The 22851-nt window shown below is 45.5% G+C and overlaps 1 pseudogene; it reads left to right on the top strand.

Moving 5' to 3' along the window:
- The first annotated feature begins 273 nt into the window (after nucleotides 1–273).
- Nucleotides 274–2795, top strand: LOC120442638 (annotated as a pseudogene).
- The last annotated feature ends 20056 nt before the right edge of the window (nucleotides 2796–22851 follow it).

Raw genomic sequence — 22851 nt, 5'->3', positions numbered from 1 at the left:
CTTACCTCCACATTGGTGACCCCGGTAGCGAACATGCTAAGGCTCGACGACGAAGCCAGCTCCGGCCTGGAAGCATCGGCTGCCGCCGGATTTGCACCTCCGCCGATGGCTGCGTTTGCTGTGGCGCTTAAATTGCGGATTTTTGGCTTCACGATCCCCTTCATGGTTCGTGCGTAACGAGAAGCTCAGTTTGCTCTTCGTGGAGTTTCAGCCGACGATACTAAATACCACCATGTGGTGGCTTCTCTTGACCCGCTGTCAACCCGCCGCGTGATGACTCTCCTCCGGGACCCTCCAGCCCAAGGCAAATGCGCCGCTCTCAAGGCGCTGCTGCTGCGGCGTTACTCCCTCTCTGATGCTGAGCGAGCCGAGAAACTCCTTTCCCTCGCGGGCCTGGGCGACGGCACCGCCCTCGAGCTCATGGAAAGCATGCTGTCCTTGCTGGGCGCGGATGATGGAGGATTTCTCTTCACCCACCTCTTTCTCCGACAGTTGCCGGCTCCAGTGCGCGCTGGCCTTGCCAACTCCCGCTATTGGCCACGAAGGATTACCGCTCTCTGGCGGAAGAGGCAGATCGCATCCTCCTTGCTACCAGGAGTTTCGGCGTCCAGGCGGTTGTTCAGGACTCACCAGCGTTTTCCCCTGCCTCCTCACCGATGCTCCAGGGACCCTCCGACTCGTCCACGGTGGCGGAATCGCTGCGGCGGCAGCGCCAGCGAAAAACTTTGCTTTTATCACCAGCGTTTTGGAGCGAAGGCCCGGCGCTGTCTCCCGCCTTGCAGTTTCCAAACCCAGGGAAGCGGGCATGTCAGCGCTTCGGTAGCAGCCGCGACCGCTGGCAACAAGGAAAGGCTGCTTTTCTTAGAGGACTCACGCTGGGGGCGTTTCCTGGTGGACTCCGGCTCACAGAAGAGCCTTCTTCCCCGGCTGGCTCGGACAGGCTAGCTGAGGGCTGCGGGCCATTGCTAACAGCGGCTAATGGCTCTCCCATCAAAACCTTCGGTGAAAGGTTGGTGACTGTTTGCTTTCATGACCGTGACTTTCAGTGGAACTTTGTTGTTGCTGCTAGCTCTGTGCCTATAATAGGCGCTGATTTTCTTTGTGCTCACGGACTGCTGGTTGATGTTGCTAACAGACGTTTAATTGATGCTGTGTCATTTTCCTCATTACCCTGTTTTACTCGGGGTGCTCAGCCCGTGGTGCATGCTAACTCAGTGGATTCGGGTGACGTTTTCAATGTTTGCTTTCTGAGTTTCCCTCACTCACTGTCCCCACTTTCTCGAGCACTGTGACGAAGCATGGGGTGGAGCATTACATAACTACAGTAGGGCCCCGGTTTTCGCGCTGGCAGCGCCGCCTCGACCCTGCTAAACTGGCTGTCGCTCGGGAAGAATTTGCCACCATGGAGCGCCTGGGCATCGTGCAGCGTTCGAATAGTGCCTGGGCTTCTCCGTTACACATGGTGCCTAAATCTGATGGTCGGTGGCGACCTTGTGGGATTTCCGCCGCCTTAATAACGCCACAGAGAACGACCGTTATCCCATTCCCCACATCCAAGATTTTTCCGCCCATCTTGCGGGGACCTCGGTTTTTCGAAGATCGATTTGGTACGGGATATCATCAGGTTCCCGTGCGTGCGGAGGACGTCCCAAAACCGCCGTTATTACACCTTTCGGCCTTTTCGAGTTCCTGCGCATGCCGTTTGGCCTGAAAGGTGCCGCCCAAACCTTCCAGCGGTTGATGGACTCTGTCTTGCGGCTGGCTGCCCTTTGTTTTTGTATATCTTGATGATATCCTGGTGGCCAGCAGCTCGAAGGAGCAGCACCTGTTCCATCTGCATCAGGTTTTTCAGCGTTTGACGGAGCATGGACTGATTATTAATCCGTCTAAATGCCAGTTTGGGTTGCCCGTTCTCGATTTTCTTGGGCACCGCATTTCCGCTGAGGGCGCGGTTCCGTTGCCTGACAAAGTCCGAGCTGTTTCAGAATTTCCGCGTCCTGCAAACGTTAAAGCAATGCAGGAATTTTTGGGGATGGTGAATTTTTACAATCGTTTTCTCCCCAGGGCGGCACATCTGCTGAAGCCCCTTTACGGGCGTTAAAGGTAAGAAGGCTAATGACGCCGTCGACTGGTGTCCAGAAAGCATCCAAGCGTTTTCTGATGCTAAGTCAGCGTTAGCTAATGCTGCCCTTCTGGCCCACCCGTCCCCCTCAGCGCCGATTGCGTTGACCACCGATGCGTCGGACATAGCGGTGGGTGCGGTGCTGGAACAGCGACTCTCGGGTGTCTGGCAACCGCTCGCCTTTTTCAGCCGTACGCTGCGTGACAGCGAACGCAATTACAGCGTTTTTGACAGGGAGCTACTCGCGCTCCACCTGGCGACTCGCCATTTCCGTTTTTTTCTCGAGGGTCGTCACTTTACCGCATACGTGGACCACAAACCCTTGACGTTTGCCATGTCCAAGGTTTCTGATCCATGGAGTGCACGCCAGCAGCGCCAGTTGGCAGCCATTTCTGAGTTCACAACAGACATTCGGCACGTGGCTGGTAAATCCAATCATGTGGCTGACTGTTTGTCCCGTGCGCTGGTTTCTCCTGTCTTTCTCGGCATAGACTACTCCGCCATGGCTGCCGATCAGAGCGGTGACCCGGACATCCTCGAGCTTAAATCCACCCAGACGGGCCTCATACTGGAGGACAGACCCATGCAGGACGGTGGTCCTTTCCTGGTCTGTGACGTTTCCACCGCCGCCCTCGCCCAGTGGTTCCCGTTTCCTGGCGTCGTCGGGTTTTGACTCGGTACATGCTCTCTCTCATCCGGGGGTCCGGGCCTCTGTTAAACTGGTCAGCTCTAAATTTGTTTGGCCAGGCCTTCGCAAATCAGTTAAGGAATGGGCGTCAGCGTGCATTCCCTGCCAGCGTGCGAAGGTTCATAAACACATCAAGGCGCCTCTGGAGCAGTTCTTTATACCCGGCAAACGTTTCGATCATGTGCATGTCGATCTGGTGGGTCCTCTGCCGCCGTCACAAGGTTTTACGCACCTTTTGACAGTTGTTGACCGGACCACCAGGTGGCCGGAGGCAGTCCCCCTGGCATCCACTACTGCAGCAGTGGTGGCCAGGGCATTTTGTCAACCTGGGTCTCGCGTTTGGCCCGCCCGCGGACATTACGTCAGACAGAGGCCCCAGTTCATTTCCGAGCTTTGGTCGGCCATGGCTGATGGACTGGGGGCTAAAGTCCACCGCACAACCGCATACAACCCGCAAGCTAATGGGATGTGTGAACGGTTCCACCGGTCGCTTAAGGCTGCTTTTCGTGCCTCCTTACAAGATGGCAATTGGGTTGACCGCCTCCCGTGGGTTTTGCTTGGGCTGCGCTGTGCGGTTAAGGAGGATCTCGGCGCTTCCCCAGCTGAGCTCGTGTTTGGTCAGCCCCTCCGGCGTGCCTGGAGAATTCTTGCCTGAGAACCCTCCCCTGCTTCGATCCATCAGTGCTATCGCTCAACCCACTTTTGCGCTCGCTTCGGGTTCCTGGTCCTGTGCACCATTGCGTGCCTGACACTTTTGTTCCAAAGACTTTAGAGACTGCTAAGTTTGTTTTTGTCAGGCACGATGCCCACAAGACACCGCTGCGGCCGCTGTATGACGGCCCATTCAGGGTTATCGAACCGGGCCAGAAACATTTTGTTTTGGATTTTGGGGGTCGAAGGGAGACTGTGTGTGTTGACAGACTTAAGCCTGCACATGTTCTTCCGGACAGTAATGTAGTGCCGGCCCAGGCCCTCGCCGTGGCCGCCCTCCTTCAATGGGGTTGACAGACTCTGGTTTCCCCATGGGACTACCCCGGACCACCAACGTTTGAGCCTCCTTCTGCCTTTCCTGCTCGCCTTCACCAGCCTCGTTCACAGGATGGACCTTCTTCTGCCTGTTCTCTCCCTCCCAGGTTCAGTCGTGCGGGTCGTTTGCTTAGGCCCAGGGTCCTGGACTGAATAGAGACCTGACTGTGTGTTCAAGGGGGGGTATGTGTGGCGGACCACCAGATGGCTCCACTCACACCCAAGTTGAAGGGAAGAGCTGGGTGGAGATTTTGGCGCTTACTGTATCTTAAGTTCTGAGAGACAGTGTGTGAATAAAACAGTTGGAGTGAGACACACGGACCTCTCGTGTCGTTATTTCTTACCTCCACAGTCTATATGAACACATTTGTCATGGTCTACATTCTAGTGATCAGTGTGGAACTGAACTGGAACTGAATCACAGTTTAGTGCACTTTACAGTGATTTCACCAGAATGTAGAGTGGTTTTAGTTGAGATACACGGAACGCATTATGAGTTTGCATATTGAGAAGCAGCTTCAAATGCACAAAACCGGGTTGTCCATAGGCTTTATTTCACATGGTCCAATCAAACTGGGAGAGTGTACTCCCAATTACTGAGTAGAGAACCAAACCTTCTGGCCTTTGGTGTAAGTTGGTGCAGGGGTTCTGTTGCGATCGGCATACCCACTGCAATCAAGGAGACAACTAGGAGAAATTAGCACATGGATGCAGTTTCCCGTTACTGAGAGAGGACTGCTCTCATATCAGAGTCTGAGGCATCCACTTCGATGATAAATTAGCAGTTAATATCAGGCTGGGACAGGACTGGAGTGGTGGTGAAACATTTCTTCAGGAGATCAAACACTGACTATGCTGAAGGATTCCACTGGAAAGAGACTTCTTGGAGAGGTTAGATGTGTTAAGAGTAAGGCAATTTTGCTGAAATCTCAGATGAAACAGTGATACAAGTTAGCAAAACTCTGGAAACATTGGAGATGCATGTGGTTAGATGGACTGGCAAGTCTACTACTACCTGCACTTTTGCAGGCTCTGGTTTGAGGTTGCCTTTCTCTACTCTGTAGCACAAGAAGGAAGCTGTGTCAATAGGAAATTCATATTTTTTTCCATTGACAAAAAGTTTATTCCCCAACAAACATTGTAGCACTTGCCTGACGTGGGTTTCATGTTCTTGGGCTGATTTCAAAAACATAAGCATGTCGACGAAGACAAAGTGATTAATGAAGTCCTGGAGGACGTTATTCACAAGGGACTGAAACACAGAGGGGACATTCGAAAGACCAAAAGGTATCACCAGATACTCAAAATGGCAGAGGTGAGGCCGGCTGAGTTCGTCTTCCTGGTGGAGGTATTTATCCACTCATCCGCTTCCTTTACTCTTACCAAATGGTAAGCACTCTGCATGTCCAGTTTACTGAAGATGGTTGCTCCCTGTAATTACTCAAAAGGAGATGTGAACAAATGCAATATATTCTATGCAGGGTCTGATGGTCTTGCCTTTCTTCTCAATGATAATAAACTCTGCCAGTGGAGGACAGTGTTTGTGCACAACAGTAGCATTTTAGCACCAAGCGTCAATGATGTAAACACACACTTCCCCGCCATGACTCTTACCTTTTTTCATAAAGACTCAGTCGGTGCGGTAGCTTGTTAACCCAGCTAGCTGAAAGACAGAGTCCAAGACTTATTGAAAACACAGCAGTCCCTCACCTTTGTGGTTCATAAAAGTATGTGGTATATTTTGTGATCTAGTGAGCAATCATTGTCAATAATGAGTAATTGAATTACAGGCCTGTTTGGGCTAGAGATGTGCATAATGGGCTTGCCCCACTTCTCTCACATCGCTTCCGGTGCCTCCTCTACTGGGTACTGCTAATCTTTGATGTAATGCACACACCTCTAGGCAAGGTAACAGCACCCTGACTGCCATTAGATATTGTAATGAAATTGTCCACTGCCCATTGTCCACTTAGTCCTGCATTTCTCCTGGTGAGTGACAGTCCCTACATTTTAAATAAATATCTGTACTTTCTAGTTTTCACTTTTCAAAGTATGGTTATTATTTTTGCTTTAACACATTTGAAGAGAGTTATTGTTTCCCCACCTGCTGAACCCACTTTGACCCCCAGTTGTACATATTTTCCTGTTTAGAGGCAAAGTCACCTCCTACAATATTTTTTAAAAAATTCCCCTCTCGCCTCTGCGGGCAGTCTGTCCTTCAAGCTCGGGTCCTGTACCAGATGCCTGGGAGCTTGAGGGTCCTGCACAGTAGTTTTTGTTTCCGTCTACTGATATTATTTTATTATTATGTTAATATACCAAAAGGTTTGATTAGCTTTGCACAAAAGTAGAAACATCCTCCAAAGAGCAACTTTTTACTTTCTTACTTTGAGTACATTTCAGAGTTTGTACTTTTTTACTTTTGCTTGAATAAAGAAGTTGAATCAGTACTTCAACTTTTACTGGAGTATTTTTAACAGTAGTTTTTGTACTTCTACTTAAGTACAGAATATCTGTACTTTTGAAACTCTGACAGGGACTACCACATTCACCTGACCTAAATCCAGTAGAAGATCTGGGATATTATGTTTCAGTCTATCTGACGCTGTCAGGCTGCACCTCAGACCATCCAGGAGCTCAGTGATGCCTGGGTCCAGATCTGGGAAAATCTGGTCGCCCAGGACATCATCTGTCCTCTCGTGTTTTCAGGCATGCATACAAGCACAAGGGAGCCACACAAACTACTGAGTACCATTTTAAGTTGATGCAATGAAATTTTTGCCTTACTTTGATTTTCAAAGTGCCGTTGAATTAAAATTTGTGTAGGTTGATAATTTTCAGTTCCATCAAATAGTGTGGCGTCCTGTCATTCATATCACATTACTCAATCCATCTGAATATAGATATCCAGCATGATTGTTTTTCCATTAAGGTCTGATGTGTTTTCAAAGTGTCCCTTTAATTTTTTGAACACTGTAAAAGTTAAGACAGAAATAAACTAAGAATCAAGAGAAAAAATTAATGAGATAAATTTAAGGGCAAAAATGGCAACTTTCAGAGTAAATACAAAAGCTGACCTAGCTTGCAAAACAGGATGCTGATAACAGAGCTATACTGTTGGCACACTATATTTTAGATTTTAGACATCTTTTGCTCTCTCTCTCTCCCTCTCTCTCTCTCTCTCAATTTCTTTCTTTGCGGGCAGTGACGTTTTACCTCACATATATTAACCTGGCATTTTTCTGCATTGTATTCATCAACAACCAACAAGAGAGCTTCCCTAAAGGTAAATGATCTTTGATATTTTCCTTTTGTAAGTTTTTAAAATCATCACATATTTGCTATGTAGGAATAGACTGACCCTGGTATTTACATAATACAATAAGATCATTTATTAAAATTAAGCAAACAAGCTAAGCTGTTGTATTTAAGAGAGAGCACTGCTTTGGTGAGTACTGTAATTGCTTTCTGGCATAAATATAACTTGTCTCTCAGACAGTGATCCTGTGTATGTTTTTCTATCTGTTTCTAATTGTTGTAAAAAAAAACCCGCTTTGCTGCATTAAGGTGTATTCAAACCAAACACGAAGGTCATTACAGTTCTCCTCATTACATAAACATAAAAAGTCTGTGTAATTACACCTGACGTGAAATTGCACTGGGCAACATGAACAGAGGGGAATCTGCCTTTGTGGTAAAATATTTCAACTTCTGAAAAAGGCTGGTGGTTCATGAAAATCATCATCTATGGATTTATTTTTACATATATGCTTATGCACCACTGATTGAATAGATTAAAATAGCATATTTGAATGAGCTTAAATATTTTGGTTCACAATAAGTGCTGCTTTTTAAGATTACTTCATTTAAAATCATTTAAAAGGTTTTATCAAACCTTTTGTCACCAAATTTTGTTCTTTTTTTCATCCTTGTGTCTAGTTGTTACATAAATCAAAGGCCAGACAAAAACACTTCCTTATTTTCCTGCACCTTTTATTGATAACTTCAGTAACTTCATGAGTTACTCTGTTAACAACAAGCATGTCCCTGTTATACCCGTTACTTTGTTGTAAAACTTATTCATCTTGAGATACAATATCTTATTTTTAAAATTGCTTAAATTGATTAGTTCACCTCTTAAATTCACTTTGAAATTTCTTCACTTCCTTCTTGGCTTATCACGTGTGAAATCTAGACCTTAATCTGCCTTAATGTCTAAATCTGTAAGTGAATTCATTACTGATCATGTTGTTTCAACTCTAGGGTCTAATATGGACAGTCTGCAGTTTTGTCATAACTTCAGCTCTACTCAAGCAGAAATCTAAATTATTAGGAAAATTAAAGATTACTTTACATACATTCATACTTACCCTGATGTCTCTTTTCTTTTCTTTTTGTTTTCTTGATATTACAGGTTTCTTGATAAACAATAATGGAGATGGCCAGAATCAATTTCAGTCTAATCAATACAACTGCTGCACCTGATCCAGATGATTATTGGGTTAACTTTTTTCGGTCTCTTACCACCGTGGATGCTGTTGTTTTCTCCCTGGTCTCTGTCCTCGGCATGCTCGGGAATGGACTGGTTATCTGGGTGACCGGGTTCAGGATGAAGAAAACCGTTAACACAGTTTGGTACCTCCACATTGCTGTGGCCGACTTCATCTTTGCAGTGTTTCTAGCCCTTAGAGCAACATCCCTGGCTTTGCAGTTTCACTGGCCCTTTGGCAATTTCATGTGCAAGCTGTGCGGCACTCTAATCTTTCTAAACTTGTTTGCCAGTGTCTACATTATGGTGGTGATCAGTGTGGACAGATGTGTGTCTGTGGTGTGGCCTGTCTGGGCTCAGAACCACCGAAATGTACGCAATGCTACCTATGTTAGTCTGTGTGCTTGGGTGGTGGCTTTTATTGTCAACATTCAATATTATTTTTACATGGACACAAAGAAAAAAAGATGAAAAAACAACTTCCTGCTCCAACAGCGATTTTTTTAAAAAAGCAACACCAACTATCACTCAGACTGTTGTTATCACCAACTTCCTTCTCGGATTTGCAGTCCCCTTCACTGTCATTGTCTCTTGTTATGCTGTCATCATCCATCGTCTGAGGAGAAACCACAGCCTGGCCAGCCAATCAAGTCGCCCCTTTAAAGTTATCACTTCCATTATCGTTGCCTTTTTTCTGTGCTTGGCTCCCTATTGCATCATTGATCTAATTCAGCAGGTGATATTCAAGCCACCAAATGCAACACTTCGCTATGCCTTTCGAATTGTGTCTGACGTTGCCTCGAATTTGATGGTTCTTCACTGCTGCCTGAATCCACTGCTGTATGTCTTCTTGAGACAAGATTTTAAGGCTGAAATCCGAAAATCCATCCTGCATGTTCTGGAGAGTGCCTTGAAGGAAGAGGAGACACGCTCTCCCAGTGACATGAAGTCAGTGAACACCAGGCAGAGCAGAGAGAAGTCAGATTTGATTACTGATGTATAAGGCTGTATATGACATAAATAAACATGTTAAAACATTTCATTCAAAAATTTGGGGGACTTTTTACCAGCTGTAAATATAACTGCAGAGTAAATTTTTATAAGCTTTTATAAAATAATGTTCTTATAAAAATAAATCTAATGGAAACAGCTAATTGTTTAAACTGTGCTGTGATGGTTTATTTCTTCACTGTATTGTTTTTTCTCCCTCTTTGACTCAAAGCTCTACATTAACCTTGTGCCATCATCATCATCATTATTATTATTATCATTATTACTATTATTATTATTATTATTATTATCATTATCATTGTTGTTGTTGTTAAGTGATTATAACAATGTTACTTCCCAGAAGAAGAACCAGTCAGCAAAATCAAAATCAGTATTACTTTTGTTTCCAGTTCACTTTGTGAAACACAAACAATATCAGGTAAATTTAGTTGAATTATCATGATATTATGATGCCAAACACTCACAGATTCTTATCCTTCTTCTTTTGCTCTTTAAAAGCTTTTTAACCCCAGGCACGTCAATAAATGATGACAACTGTGATCATTCTTGCTCATGTAATCACTGTTCCTGTGTTGTTTTACAAATAAACTCTGATATGTATATCAGTAGTATTAACTGAATACATCAAACATTGGATAATAATAATAATCATTTTTAAAAATAGATAGTATAGTATTATCTAGGTGAATAAATAGGTCATTAACACTCTGGTGTTAATGACCTACATCTTGACAGAGGCCTTTTTTACACCTTAGCTTAGGGTTAGGGTGATGAGCCCTATAATAATGGGCCAACAGCCTTCTTAAAGGACAAACCCCTAGTGTTTAAATACCTGGGACTCTCCAATATTTGGTTAGAGTTTTAGTTTTTTTTGAGGCGGTTGGAGGGGGGGGCTTCTCTAACCCAGATATTTACAGCCTTGTTTCCTCTAACAGAGTCATGCTTACAACTGTATACCTTTTAATGCCTCCACTGGTGAAACATTCTACATTTAAAACTACTTTACAATACTTAACCGTGTGAAATAAAGTATTAACAAGTGTGTGATGCAAAATATTAAATAGTTGTGAGATACATAACAATGGGGTATATTTGTATTAAAGATTATTAAATTCCAACACTTGGCCTCAGGGCTGGACTGGGACAAAAAATGAGCCCGGGCATTTTGACTAGAGACCAGCCCACCAGGTATTATAGGAAAAGCCATATTTACCACTCTACACGCTGCGTGGGTGGAGCTCATTGTGAGCTCCTGCCTCTGGCCTTCACCATCTGCAAGCAATCACCTGTGGCTCCTCACCTCGTTTGCTCTCACTACTTAAGGCAGTGACTGAGAGCACCTCGCCGCTGGACTATTGAGTAACGCTCGTCAGTGCTACGTTAGCCTAAGCCAATTTTGAGTTCTCTTCATGAAAATTCTCCATGTTAATTCCTGATCTCTGTGTACAGATTCTTCGTGCTCCGTTTGGAAGTTTGGACACCGAAGTACAGCAGTGAGAGTGGCATGTGTGAGAAAGGGACCTTTCCAAGTGAATTGTGCTGTTCGTGTGGAGTTGAGCAAGAGAGGACGCTTTCCTGATTCTTCCCTGTACCCCTGGGAACCTTGGACCCTTTCCCCTTCACCTATATATAGTGCACCGGGAGTGTGTAAATAAAATTCAGTTTTCTGTGATTTCAGTCTGCGCCTGAGTCCTCCCTGTTCCATTGTGACAGAATAGTCCAGCCAGCCATGGACTCAGCAGACTCGGCGTCCTCAGCCCCAGCCTCGGTTACCTTAGAAGAGCTATTGCACCGGCACGAGCAGATGTTAGTTCGGCTCAGTGGAGAGGTGGCAGCCTTATCTCAGGCCGTCGCCCAGCGAACCCCACTAGTGGAAAGCTCCCCCGAGGCGAGCCCACCGGAGCGCCCAGCCTCTGCCTCATCTCCTCAGGTAACATCAGGCCCTGCTGCAAGCACTGCTGCACCACCTCTCTCCCCTGTGTCTTTAGATAAACTGTTGCCTACACCAGAGGCATTCTAAGGGGAGCTGGGGAAGTGTGCGGGGTTTTTGATGCAGTGCTCCATGCAGTTTCGCCAATTACCACATATATTTTCTAGTGATGGAGTCAAGATTGCCTATTTTGTTCAGTTGTTACATGACCGTGCTTTAACCTGGGCTCAGGCAACTTCAAGCAAATCCTGAAATCACTTATGCAGATTTCCTTTCCAAGTTTAAGACTGTGTTTAATAAAGGCTCTAGCACAGAAGCTGCGGGTCACCGCCTACTTAACCTTAAACAAGGTAAGCGCAGTATGGCTGATTTTTCTGTTGATTTTTGGACCCTGGCAGCATAAACAAAGAGGGGGCAGGAGGCATTAAGGACCACATTACTAAATAACATCAATGAGGACCTAAAGGATGAATTAATGATGCGTGAAGTCCCTCCTTCTCTAGAGGCTGTAATGTCGTTGTGTATTCAGGTGGATGATCGGCTGCGTGCGCGCCGGAGCATGTGGAGGCACACTCTGCGGGAGCCACTGGCATCAAGGGATCCTCCCCCCGAATCACGAGGAGCCCGTGAGTACAGCGAGGGCGAGGAAGGGGAGCAGCCGATGCAGATAGGACGCTCTCGCCTTTCACCCGTGGAACGTCAGCGCTGGTTTTCCGCTGGTGAGTGCCTGTATTGCGGCCGTAATGGCCACTTTATCTCCACCTGCCCGGTTCTGGCAAAAGGGCGCGCCCACCAGTAGTTGAGAGGGTACTGGTGGGCAACCTGTCTGGTAAACATTCTCTTCCATGTCTTATGTTGCCCATTAAGCTTACAATACAGACTATGATTCATCCTCTTTCTGCGCTAATAGACTCTGGTGCTGAGCAAAACTTCATTGATTCCTCACTTACGGTGGCCCCTAGAGACAAAGCACGTACAAACTCCAAAACACTTGCAAACTCCAAAACACATGCAAACTCCAAAACACTTGCAAAATCCAAAACACTTGCAAAATCCAAAACACTTGCAAACTCCAAAACACTTGCAAAATCCAAAACACATGCAAACTCCAAAACACTTGCAAAATCCAAAACACTTGCAAACTCCAAAACACTTGCAAACTCCAAAACACTTGCAAACTCCAAAACACATGCAAACTCCAAAACACTTGCAAACTCCAAAACACTTGCAAACTCCAAAACACTTGCAAAATCCAAAACACATGCAAACTCCAAAACACATGCAAACTCCAAATCACAACGGAAGTGCTCCAGGACGCTAGGGGCAGTGTTGAGCTCAATTTGCAAAATAAACGGCAAGTTTGTCTGTATGGGACGGTCTAGTCTCCGTCGCGCTTCCCAGGTTGCCTAGCAACCATGATACTAACCGCTGGAAACGTGTCATACAACTTTGTTTGACAGAAATGAAGGAGAACATATTTTGTTCATTTGTTTGTTTGTTTCTACAAGAGCTTTGTGTGATTTGATAAGTATCTGAGGCTGAGACCACAGGACTGTAAAACATGATTTTTGGGCTTCATTTCTGTAATGAACAGTCATTTAAGATTAGTTAGTAAATAACAATTAGCTAATGTTGTTCATGAGACTAAAGTCATCTCACTTTGGTAATGTAAATATAATATGGCCAATATTATAGTTATTATATTAATCATTATTAGCTATTACAGCAGTGAACATGAACTCTGTGTCAAATACTGAGCCTCAGTACAGATTCAAGTTGCAGTTATCTATATGTCTTATCACCTTAAATCTTCACTCAAAGAGAAGTATCTTTGACAGTGTATATATAGGTGTATCATATATAAGAGACAAATGTTGTTCCTTCAGTATGTTGGCATTGCTAAATTTGGCTCATTGCTTACATATATTTATAAAAAGAAATGTACAAACTGTGATAACTGTTTCTGATAAAATGAAGAGTAGACTGATATATTAAATATTCCTTTATTGGGTGAGAAAATCAGAGCATGTCATAACTGCTTTAAGTCATACAGAATAGATATCAGAGCCTTAAACAGGCTGACTTCTGCTAAATGGGTCAAACTGGGCAGAAAGTATACAAACACATAACATCCTTATAGAATATGATGTAACACTATAGATCAACTTACCTCAGAATATATAAAGCATATAAACAGTTACAGCAATATGATGCAACAAACACAGCAGTGCTACTAATCCAAAATACTCAAAGCTTCATAGAACTGAAACAAACATTTATTTTTAGCTCCATTCTGCTGCTGATACATACTTCAGGTTTCTGAATATTAAACTTGTTGCTGCCTTTCATAGTGTGTAACTTGAAGGCCCTGAGTACTTTCTCCCACACTGAAAACACTGGGATGATAACATTATTTGAACATTACCTAATAAGACTGATTCAGGACAGACAATTAGTTATGTTAAACTTTCCTAGCAGTCCTTCACAAACAGGGAACAGTCTGTCTATTCTCTCCATCTGTCAGCTGCTGCTGGCTCTTCCTCCTCCTCCTCTTCCTCACACACTGCTGAGTTTGTCCTGGTGGATCATCAGGGGTGCAAAGCCTCACAGATGATGTGCAGCAGTGGGTCCCTCAGTCTGTCCTCACTCTGGACACTTGCAGTTGTCACACATGGAAATCAAATGTGTGATAAGCTGCAGGATTCAAACACAAGTGTAACTTATAAATACATGTTCATCCTTTTATTCCACAATCAGAGAGAAAGAAACAGAGAGAGAGTGCAGGACAGACAGACAGGTGACAGTCTCAGGTGTACACACTGCTACAAAACAGCACAAGAGAAGGAGGATTTAGTGTTTGTGTTATTACGAGTGGTAAACAAGAAGAGTTCCAGATGGTACAGTGGACACATGTGTGACTCCTGTGATTAAAGCATCTTTCTTTCAGCTTAACGAGTGAACCGTCAGCTCGTTCAAACACACGTTAAAGTCCGTTTGGCTCGACACCACCGAACAGAGGCAGCAATATAACATAGCTAACATTAACAGTGCAGTGAATCCTGCTTGTGCCGTCATATTCAGGACTGCAAACCGAGCAGCATCACTGACTTTCAGCTTGTTGTGTTTGTGGATATATGACTGACTTTAATTATCCATAAAATCATCACATTCTCTGTAAGATTAAAGTCAACTATTGAACGGCATATATTTTGAAGTAAAGGCTTTAAAACCAAGTTAGTACAAACATCGCTAATGTCACTTAACTTTGCTGACATGTGGCCAACAGTAATGTTTTAATGTTCTTCATTATAAAAACATTTGCGCATAAATAAGTGACATAATATTCAGTACTTACTTCTGAAAGTTTACTCTTTGGCGGCTCCGCTTCCGCCGTTTTTTTCGGCAAATTATCCACACCACGGCCGCGCTATGAAATCTGGGATATGTTGGGCCATGAAGGCTACACCGACCCATCCTTAAAATTCAGGGAAATTAAGGACGCATTTGAGGGCCGCATTTGAGCAGCCTTTGAATTGGGACAGCCTTCGTCGTGTCGTCGCGGTGACATAATCGTCCTTAAAATGTGGCCTTTAAGGCTGCAGACCCTGAATTGGGATAGAGCCCAAATCCGGTCATTGGTACTTCCTGGCTTGTGTAGTTACTAGGTAACAAAAGCTCAACACTGCCCCTAGCGTCCTGGAGCACTTCCGTTGTGTTTTGGATTTTGCAAGTGTTTTGGATTTTGCAAGTGTTTTGGAGTTTGCATGTGTTTTGGAGTTTGCAAGTGTTTTGGAGTTTGCATGTGTTTTGGAGTTTGCAAGTGTTTTGGATTTTGCAAGTGTTTTGGATTTTGCAAGTGTTTTGGAGTTTGCAAGTGTTTTGGATTTTGCAAGTGTTTTGGAGTTTGCATGTGTTTTGGAGTTTGCAAGTGTTTTGGATTTTGCAAGTGTTTTGGAGTTTGCATGTGTTTTGGAGTTTGCATGTGCTTTGGAGTTTGTACGTGCTTTGTCTCTAGGGGCCACCGTACTCACTAGCCAATAAGCTAAACATTACTACCACAGTTTTACCTAACCCGCTCCGTGTGTCTGCCTTATCCGGCCAACGTTTGCCAGACATTACTCATGTTACTGAACCCTTGTCACTCACTGTCAATGAAAAATTGTACTTAGTAGTCAGTATAAGCTTTTAATGATATAAGTTTGCATATGATAGAATACTGTATGTTGACCTTTTGATGACTTAGACTGTTGTCCACTACAAGACTGTTTTATAAATTCTTTCTCACAGCGATAATAGCTGAACAAGCAGGAAGAGGAGAGCTGGACACTTTTATCTGTGCTCTCTAACAAGAAGAGGGGCCGCGTCCTTCTGAATCTCACAACACACACACATACACCTGAACCACTCTTATCTTCACTCCCTACGCACTAACATTCCTCTGCCTATGAATAGACGTATTCACTGTTGTATTGCTTTGTATATAAATAAAGACCAGAGAGGTAACGGAGCGTGCATTCACAGGGCCCCCACTCTGATGTGAGCGTTCTGTGATCGCCCTTGTATACAAGTAAATGCTGCAGCGTCTGTGTGTTTCTACCCTTAGACTCTTAGCTGAAGAAGTGTCTTTAGAATAAATCTCTTGACACTCACACTCTCTGGTAACCATACTGAAAGAATTAGCTTCTTCGTGTTCAAGGCTCCATTCAGTCCGCTTGTGTTAGGTTACCCCTGGTTGGTGCAACATAACCCCCAGATAGACTGGAAGAAAGAGCGGGTGGAGTGTTGAATGTCACATGAACTGTCTTAAAACTGCCCCCTGGTCACTCCGCTAACCCCAGTTGAGCCCCCAGAGGTTTCTGATTTGTCCGCTATTCCCTCAGTCTATCACGACCTGGCAGCAGTGTTCAGTAAGGTCAAAGCGAGATCGCTTCTCCCCCATAGGCCCTATGATTGTGCCATAGACCTCCTCCCGGGGGCGCCGCTTCCCTCTGGCCGTTTATATAGTCTCACTCAACCTGAGAGAGAGGCAATGGAGAAATGCATCGCTGACTCGCTGACTGCAGGCATCATTCGGCCTTCTTCTTCTCCTGTGGGCGGGGGATTCTTTTTTGTTGACAAGAAAGATAAAACCCTCCGGCCGTGTATAGACTATCGTGGGCTCAATAAGATTATCATCAAAAACAAATACCCGCTGCCACTTCTCTCCTCTGCCTTTGAATTACTTCAAGGAGCTACAGTGTTCAGCAAACTCGATCTGCGAAACGTTTACCACCTAGTGAGGATTCGAAAGGGAGACGAGTGGAAGACGGCATTTAATACACATCTTGGTCATTTTGAGTATTTGGTAATGCCCTTCGGTCTGACAAACGCCCCTGCTGTTTTTCAAGCTCTAGTCAATGATGTCCTCAGGGATTTTATTAACCACTGTGCTTTTGTCTACCTTGATGATATTCTTATTTTTTCAAAGACTGTGGCGGAGCATGAAGTTCATGTGAGGCAAATTCTCCAGCGCCTGTTGGAAAACATACCTTTTGTGAAGGGGGAGAAATGTGAGTTTCACGTCGACTCAGTGGCATTCTTGGGGTATATCATCACTCAAGGTAATCTAAAACCTGACCCGGCAAAGGTCCAAACAGTCTTGGACTGGCCCAAGCCCCCCAATCGTCTGCAGCTCCAGCGTTTTTTGGGCTTTGCCAATTTCTACCGACGCTTCATTAAAGATTTTAGTAAGATCGCATTACCTCTCACAAAACTCACCTCCCCTAAAGTTTCATTTTAGTGGGACCAGCCAGCCCAGGAGGCATTTACCTGCTTAAAGGAACGGTTTGCCACTGCTCCTATCCTTTGACAGCCTGACCTCAATCAGCAGTTCATGGTGGAGGTAGATGCTTCGGAGTCGGGGGTTGGGGCAGTCCTGTCCCAGCGCTTCGAAGGTAAACTCCACCCATGTGCCTTCATTTCTCGCCGCCTCTTGTCTGCAGAGCGGAATTACAACATCGGGGACCGTGAACTGCTGGCTGTAAAACTCGCACTAGAAGAATGGAGGCACTGGGTGGAAGGCGCTGAGCATCCCTTTATTGTGTGGACAGACCATAAAAACCTGGAATACATCCGGTCAGCAAAGCGTCTCAACTCCCGGCAGGCGAGGTGGGCTCTGTTTTTCTCATGATTTGACTTTTCTATCACCTACAGGCCCGGATCACGAAACGTTAAAGCTGATGCCCTTTTCCGGCAATTCACCGTTACGGAGGAAGACTCTGACCCAGAGCCCATCCTCCCTGCCTCCTGCGTGTTCGGAGCAGTTACCTGGGAGATTGAATCCCAGATCCGTGAGGCACAAGACACCGAACCCAACCCAGGCACTGGCCCACCAGGGCGGCTTTACGTCCCCACATCCGTCAGGTCACATGTTCTCCAGTGGGGTCACACCGCCCGCTTTTCCTGCCACCCTGGAATTCGTCGCACAATCTCTTTCTTACAACGTTACTTCTGGTGGCCCACTCTGATAAAAGATACTAGAGAATATGTAACCGCCTGTTCCACATGCGCCCAGAACAAGCACCCTAATCAACCGCCGTCCGGGTTGCTCTAGCCACTCCCTACTCCTGGCTGGCCCTGGTCCCACATCGCCCTGGACTTCGTCACGGGGCTCCCGCCCTCTTCAGGTAACACAGTAATACTAACCATTGTTGACCGTTTTTCCAAGGCTGCGCATTTTGTTGCCCTCCCAAAGCTCCCGACCGCACTGGAGCACTCAACTGCTTACTCCAAGTGTTTAGACTGCACGGCATCCCTGACGATATCGTCTCTGACAGAGGACCTCAGTTTACCTCGCGTGTTTGGAAAGAATTCTGCACAACCCTGGGCGCAAAGGTTAGTCTTTCATCTGGTTTTCACCCTCAGACCAACGGACAGACGGAGCGTGCCAACCAGGAGCTGGAAGCCGCCCTCCGCTGCATTGTCTCTCACAATCAAGCTACCTGGAGTGACCAGTTACCATGGATTGAATATGCTCATAACAGCCTTACCTTGTCCGCCACGGGACTATCTCCGTTCGAAGCTTCTCTGGGATACCAACTGCCACTGTTTCCTGCAATTGAAGGTGAGCACGCGGTCCCCTCTCTTCAACACCACCTCCGCAGGTGCCGTCGGGCCTGGCGTGCTACTCGAGCAGCCCTGCTTTGGACAAAGGAGCGAAATAAGGTCCTCGCTGATCACCGTCGGACCCCCACCCCTAAATATGCAGCGGGTCAAAAGGTATGGCTGTCTACTTGCTTCGTGCCTATTCGAGCAGAGTCTAAGAAACTCACGCCCACCTTCATTGGACCTTTTGAAACTGACTCTATTGTCAACCCAGTATCTGTTCGCCTGAAACTGCCGCGCAACATGCGTATCACAACGTCTTCCATGTGTCTCAGGTCAAGCCCGTGCGCTCCAGCCCGTTGTGCCCTCCTTCCAGGTCCCCTCCACCCGCCCGGCTTGTGGATGGTCAGGTGGTGTATGATATCACTCGTATTATGGACTCTCGGCGCCGGGGGAGGGGTTTTCAGTACCTGGTGGATTGGGAGGGCTACGGGCCAGAGGAACATTCCTGGGTGCCCCGGTCAGCTATCCTGGCTAAGGATTTGATCCGGGAGTTCCATCGTCGGCATCCGGGTAAGCCTGGTGGGTTGCCGGGAGGCTCCCGTTGAGGGGGGGGGGGGGTACTGTCATGGTCCCCGTGCCTGCCTGGCTGGCCCTGTGTGGCTACATGTGTTTTGCTTTTGTCTCTCTCTCTCCTCTCACTCACTCACTCACTCACTGGGCGGAGCTCATTGTGGGCTCCCGCCCCTGGCCTTCACCACCTGCAAGCAATCACCTGTGGCTCCACACCTTGTTTGCTCTCACTACTTAACCCTTTAAGACCTACCATAGAAGTATGTCTGTGAAGGTTCTCAGTCATCCAGGTCATCGTAGTCAAAGGAATTTGCAAAGAAAAGCGTCTGGACTTCTTTAAGTTGCTTGAAGACGTTTCACCTCTCATCCGAGCGCATGGCACAACATAGAAGAGCCACCTCCACAGGACAAGACTCAGCAGTCCATCTGCATCTTAAGGATAAAGGTCACTCTTTTGAGGATGCCAATGTTCACATTTTGGACAGAGAGGACAGATGGTTTGAAAGAGGAGTGAAAGAGGCCATCTATGTCCACTGTGAGCAACCATCTTTGAACAGAGGCGGTGGTTTACGACACCAACTGTCTGCCATCTATAATCCAGTTTTGAGTTCCCTCCCAGACGCCTTAACGCCCCACTCACATCCTGGGCCATCTGACCTCAGGAATTCACATGACAAGGTGGGGCCAGGTTTCACAATGAGCTCACCCGAAACCCTGGCTGATTAGGTCCCACACCCGCTTTCACACCTTGGCTCATGTGATTAGAGGATCACCAGGGGGTCCTTTGTCCCTCTTTGGGGTATACTCCCACTGGGTTTAAATCTGGGACTCTCGGCCATTTGACCTTAGAACTGAAGAAGCTTCTCCGATGAGAGGTGAAACATCTTCAAGCAACTTAAAGAAGTCCAGACGCTTTTCTTTGCAAATTCCTTTGACTACCTTAGAACCAAGTCCGCCAGAGCTTATATTATATTTTTACATGCTGTAGTGCCATTTTTGGGAGCATTTCAAGTTGCTATACATCAATACAACCATTATAGCCCAAATTTTAATAATATGTATGCATTAAGTGCATAGTAATTACATAAATTGTCAATAAACTAAAGTGCAATAAATTACAAAAAAACTGAAAATAGTTTTTGTTTTTTTAACATATATTTCTAGTTAGAGAAATGTAAGAGGCTCATCCCTCAAAACTGTAAATACAAAAAAGTTGCACAAAATAGTTTCCCACCACAGGAAATTTATTTTGAGTGTCTTCATAGTTTTATTTTTGAAATACACCAATTTTTATATACTGCAAGAAAAACGAAAATAAATATTATAGTGCAAATTTGCAAAAAAGCAGCATATGCATCAAAATAAACTATTGCCAGCAGTGCAATTTGAGTCCTAAGCATCCCAGAAACGACACAGAAAGTCATAAAGTCAAAGATAACTTTTAAAAACACCAGTACAGGCTCATGAGGCCCTGATGGTAAAAAACTACATTTCTGCGAAAATGACGTCACTTCCGGTTTCGGGCAGGTCATGGCGGACGTGCGAGAGTTTGGGCTGACGTCTATTCCAACCTAGGAAGTGTTATGAACAGCTGATCGGATCGGCAAAGCGTGTTTCTGGAATATTGTTTTTTTGTTGCTGCAAGCGCTTTTTATGCAGTTTTGGCAAAGCTATATGTGGAAGGAAACTGTGACCTAGGACAAGCTGATGGCATGAGATGTAAGTACAACTCCTCCGGTTTCATATGCAAAAAAAATTATTGCGCTAGCTCACGTGGTTGCAGTGCTACCGGGATTTAAAAATAGTTACGCAAAACAGAGCGTGCCCGCTCTGACTGGTTTTAAAGGGTTAAGGCAGTGACTGAGAGCACCTCGCCGCTGGACTATTGAGTAACGCTCGTCAGTGCTATGTTAGCCTAAGCCAATTTTGAGTTCTCTTCATGAAAATTCTCCATGTTAATTCCTGATCTCTGTGTACAGATTCTTCGTGCTCCATTTGGACACCGAAGTACAGCAGTGAGAGTGGCGTGTGTGAGAAAAGGACCTTTCCAAGTGAATTGTGCTGTTCGTGTGGAGCTGAGCAAGAGAGGACGCTTTCCTGATTCTTCCCTGTACCCCTGGGAACCTTGGACCCTTTCCCCTTCACCTGTATATAGTGCATCGGGAGTGTGTAAATAAAATTCAGTTTTCTGTGATTTCAGTCTGCGCCTGAGTCCTCCCTGTTCCATTGTGACATGTACACTGTCTTGTTGGTATATGTATGATTTCTATACATTTTACATCAGATGAAAACTTTGGTTGTAAGATTCAGACAATTATTTATTAAAAGCTAGATATTTTAAATGAGAATAAGAAAGAAAAGCATTTCTTTGTGCCCCCTTTCCCTGTTAATGCCCTACCTGGCCCCCTGGCAAAACTTTGCTAGACCTGCCCCTGCACAGTAACCAGCGGCCAGCTACTTAAATAACACCAGGATCCTTTTCTGTCTCTCAGAAACAGTTCATAACTTCAACTCATTCATGTGACCTAAAAGATAAACCTGTTTCTCCATCACCTGTGCAGCACTGATGATTTAGTAAGGACATCTCCTGGTTTCATCTTCATGTTGCCCTCTAACCAGATAACCAAACCGATATCATGACCAGCAGCTTTACAGCTGTGGCTCCAGCAAACATCAGCTGATACTAGAAATTAATATTAAATAAATTCTAACAACAGCTGATCAAGCTTAAACATGCTGCTGTTGTTTAACGCGACATCCGCTGGTTTCCTCTTTCTGGTGCAAAGTGAGCGATAAACAAGAGAGACGGGACTTGCGTCAGAAAAGCCGATCAGGTGATCATTGATCAGTTTCATGATTGAAGTAGCAACAGGAGAGGGAGAGGGAGAGAATGAGAGAAGAAAAGGCAGCTGACAGCGTAAAGACGCAGAATAACTCCAGCTTTGTGTCTTTTTCCATTCTAGCTGAAGTACGGGACAAACTGCGTTCCTTTTCAGCTCAATACGAAATTTTCTCTGAATACGGGACGATTCAGTTTTTTACGGGATGGTTGGCAACTTTACTAACTAAACTTATGAATAAAATAAAGTTAACTATCAGTAACATCATAGCACCCACCCAGCAGTATAGAAACTCTGTCATGCTAGCTAGCTCGCAGTACGAGTTATTGTAACTGACTGTAAAAAGTCAGCAGAACGAAAATAAACTACACTTAAACTTGGTTTATATCTGACCCAGATAGACTGCAGGTCATAACTTCTTCCCTGAAGTTCAGTTCACTTGACACTCGCACCGGCGGCCGCTTTGGGTCTGTCCTCCTCCTGCCTCCCCTTTCCCTCATCCACCTGCTGGAAGCTCCGCCATAGTGACCACCAAGCAACTGAGTTATTTTTACACATCAGCCAGCATCTGGCCAATACACCACCTTTCATTGTTTATACCGTTACAAAAACAACAACAACAACAACAACAAAAACATCGGCCCGTAAAAACGAAAAATCACAATTGGCCCACCGGGCAAATGCCCGGTATGCCTGATGGCCAGTCCAGCTAGGCTTGGCCCTATGTGTGAGTATAACATGGTGAATGTTGAAATCCTCCCAAGGTGGGGAATTCAAGACTGGGAGACCAGGTGCTGATCAGAGATCTTCCGAGAACCAGCTTGAAGCAGGGACAACCACAGTAATAACCCAAAGGGTGAAAAGATTTCCACGTTGATGCTGAAGAAGACAACAAGGGTGTACGAAGTGCTCTGCCCTTTCAACCTGCAGCTCCACTGGAACAAAAGAGTGAGAGGTGAAAGAGTACCCTCCTCTAACAAGATTGTGCCTAGCTCCAAATCAATGGAGCACTTGTATCAGAGTTAAACAAATAAAAAAACTATGGTTTACACAGGTTCAGTCGCAGGCACTATCCCCTCATAGCAGGGT

Source organism: Oreochromis aureus, linkage group 11, assembly GCF_013358895.1.
Source record: "Oreochromis aureus strain Israel breed Guangdong linkage group 11, ZZ_aureus, whole genome shotgun sequence".
In the NCBI taxonomy this organism is placed as follows: domain Eukaryota; kingdom Metazoa; phylum Chordata; class Actinopteri; order Cichliformes; family Cichlidae; genus Oreochromis; species Oreochromis aureus.
The sequence above is the reverse complement of the archived record's forward strand: the minus strand, read 5'-3'. Positions and strand labels throughout refer to the sequence as shown.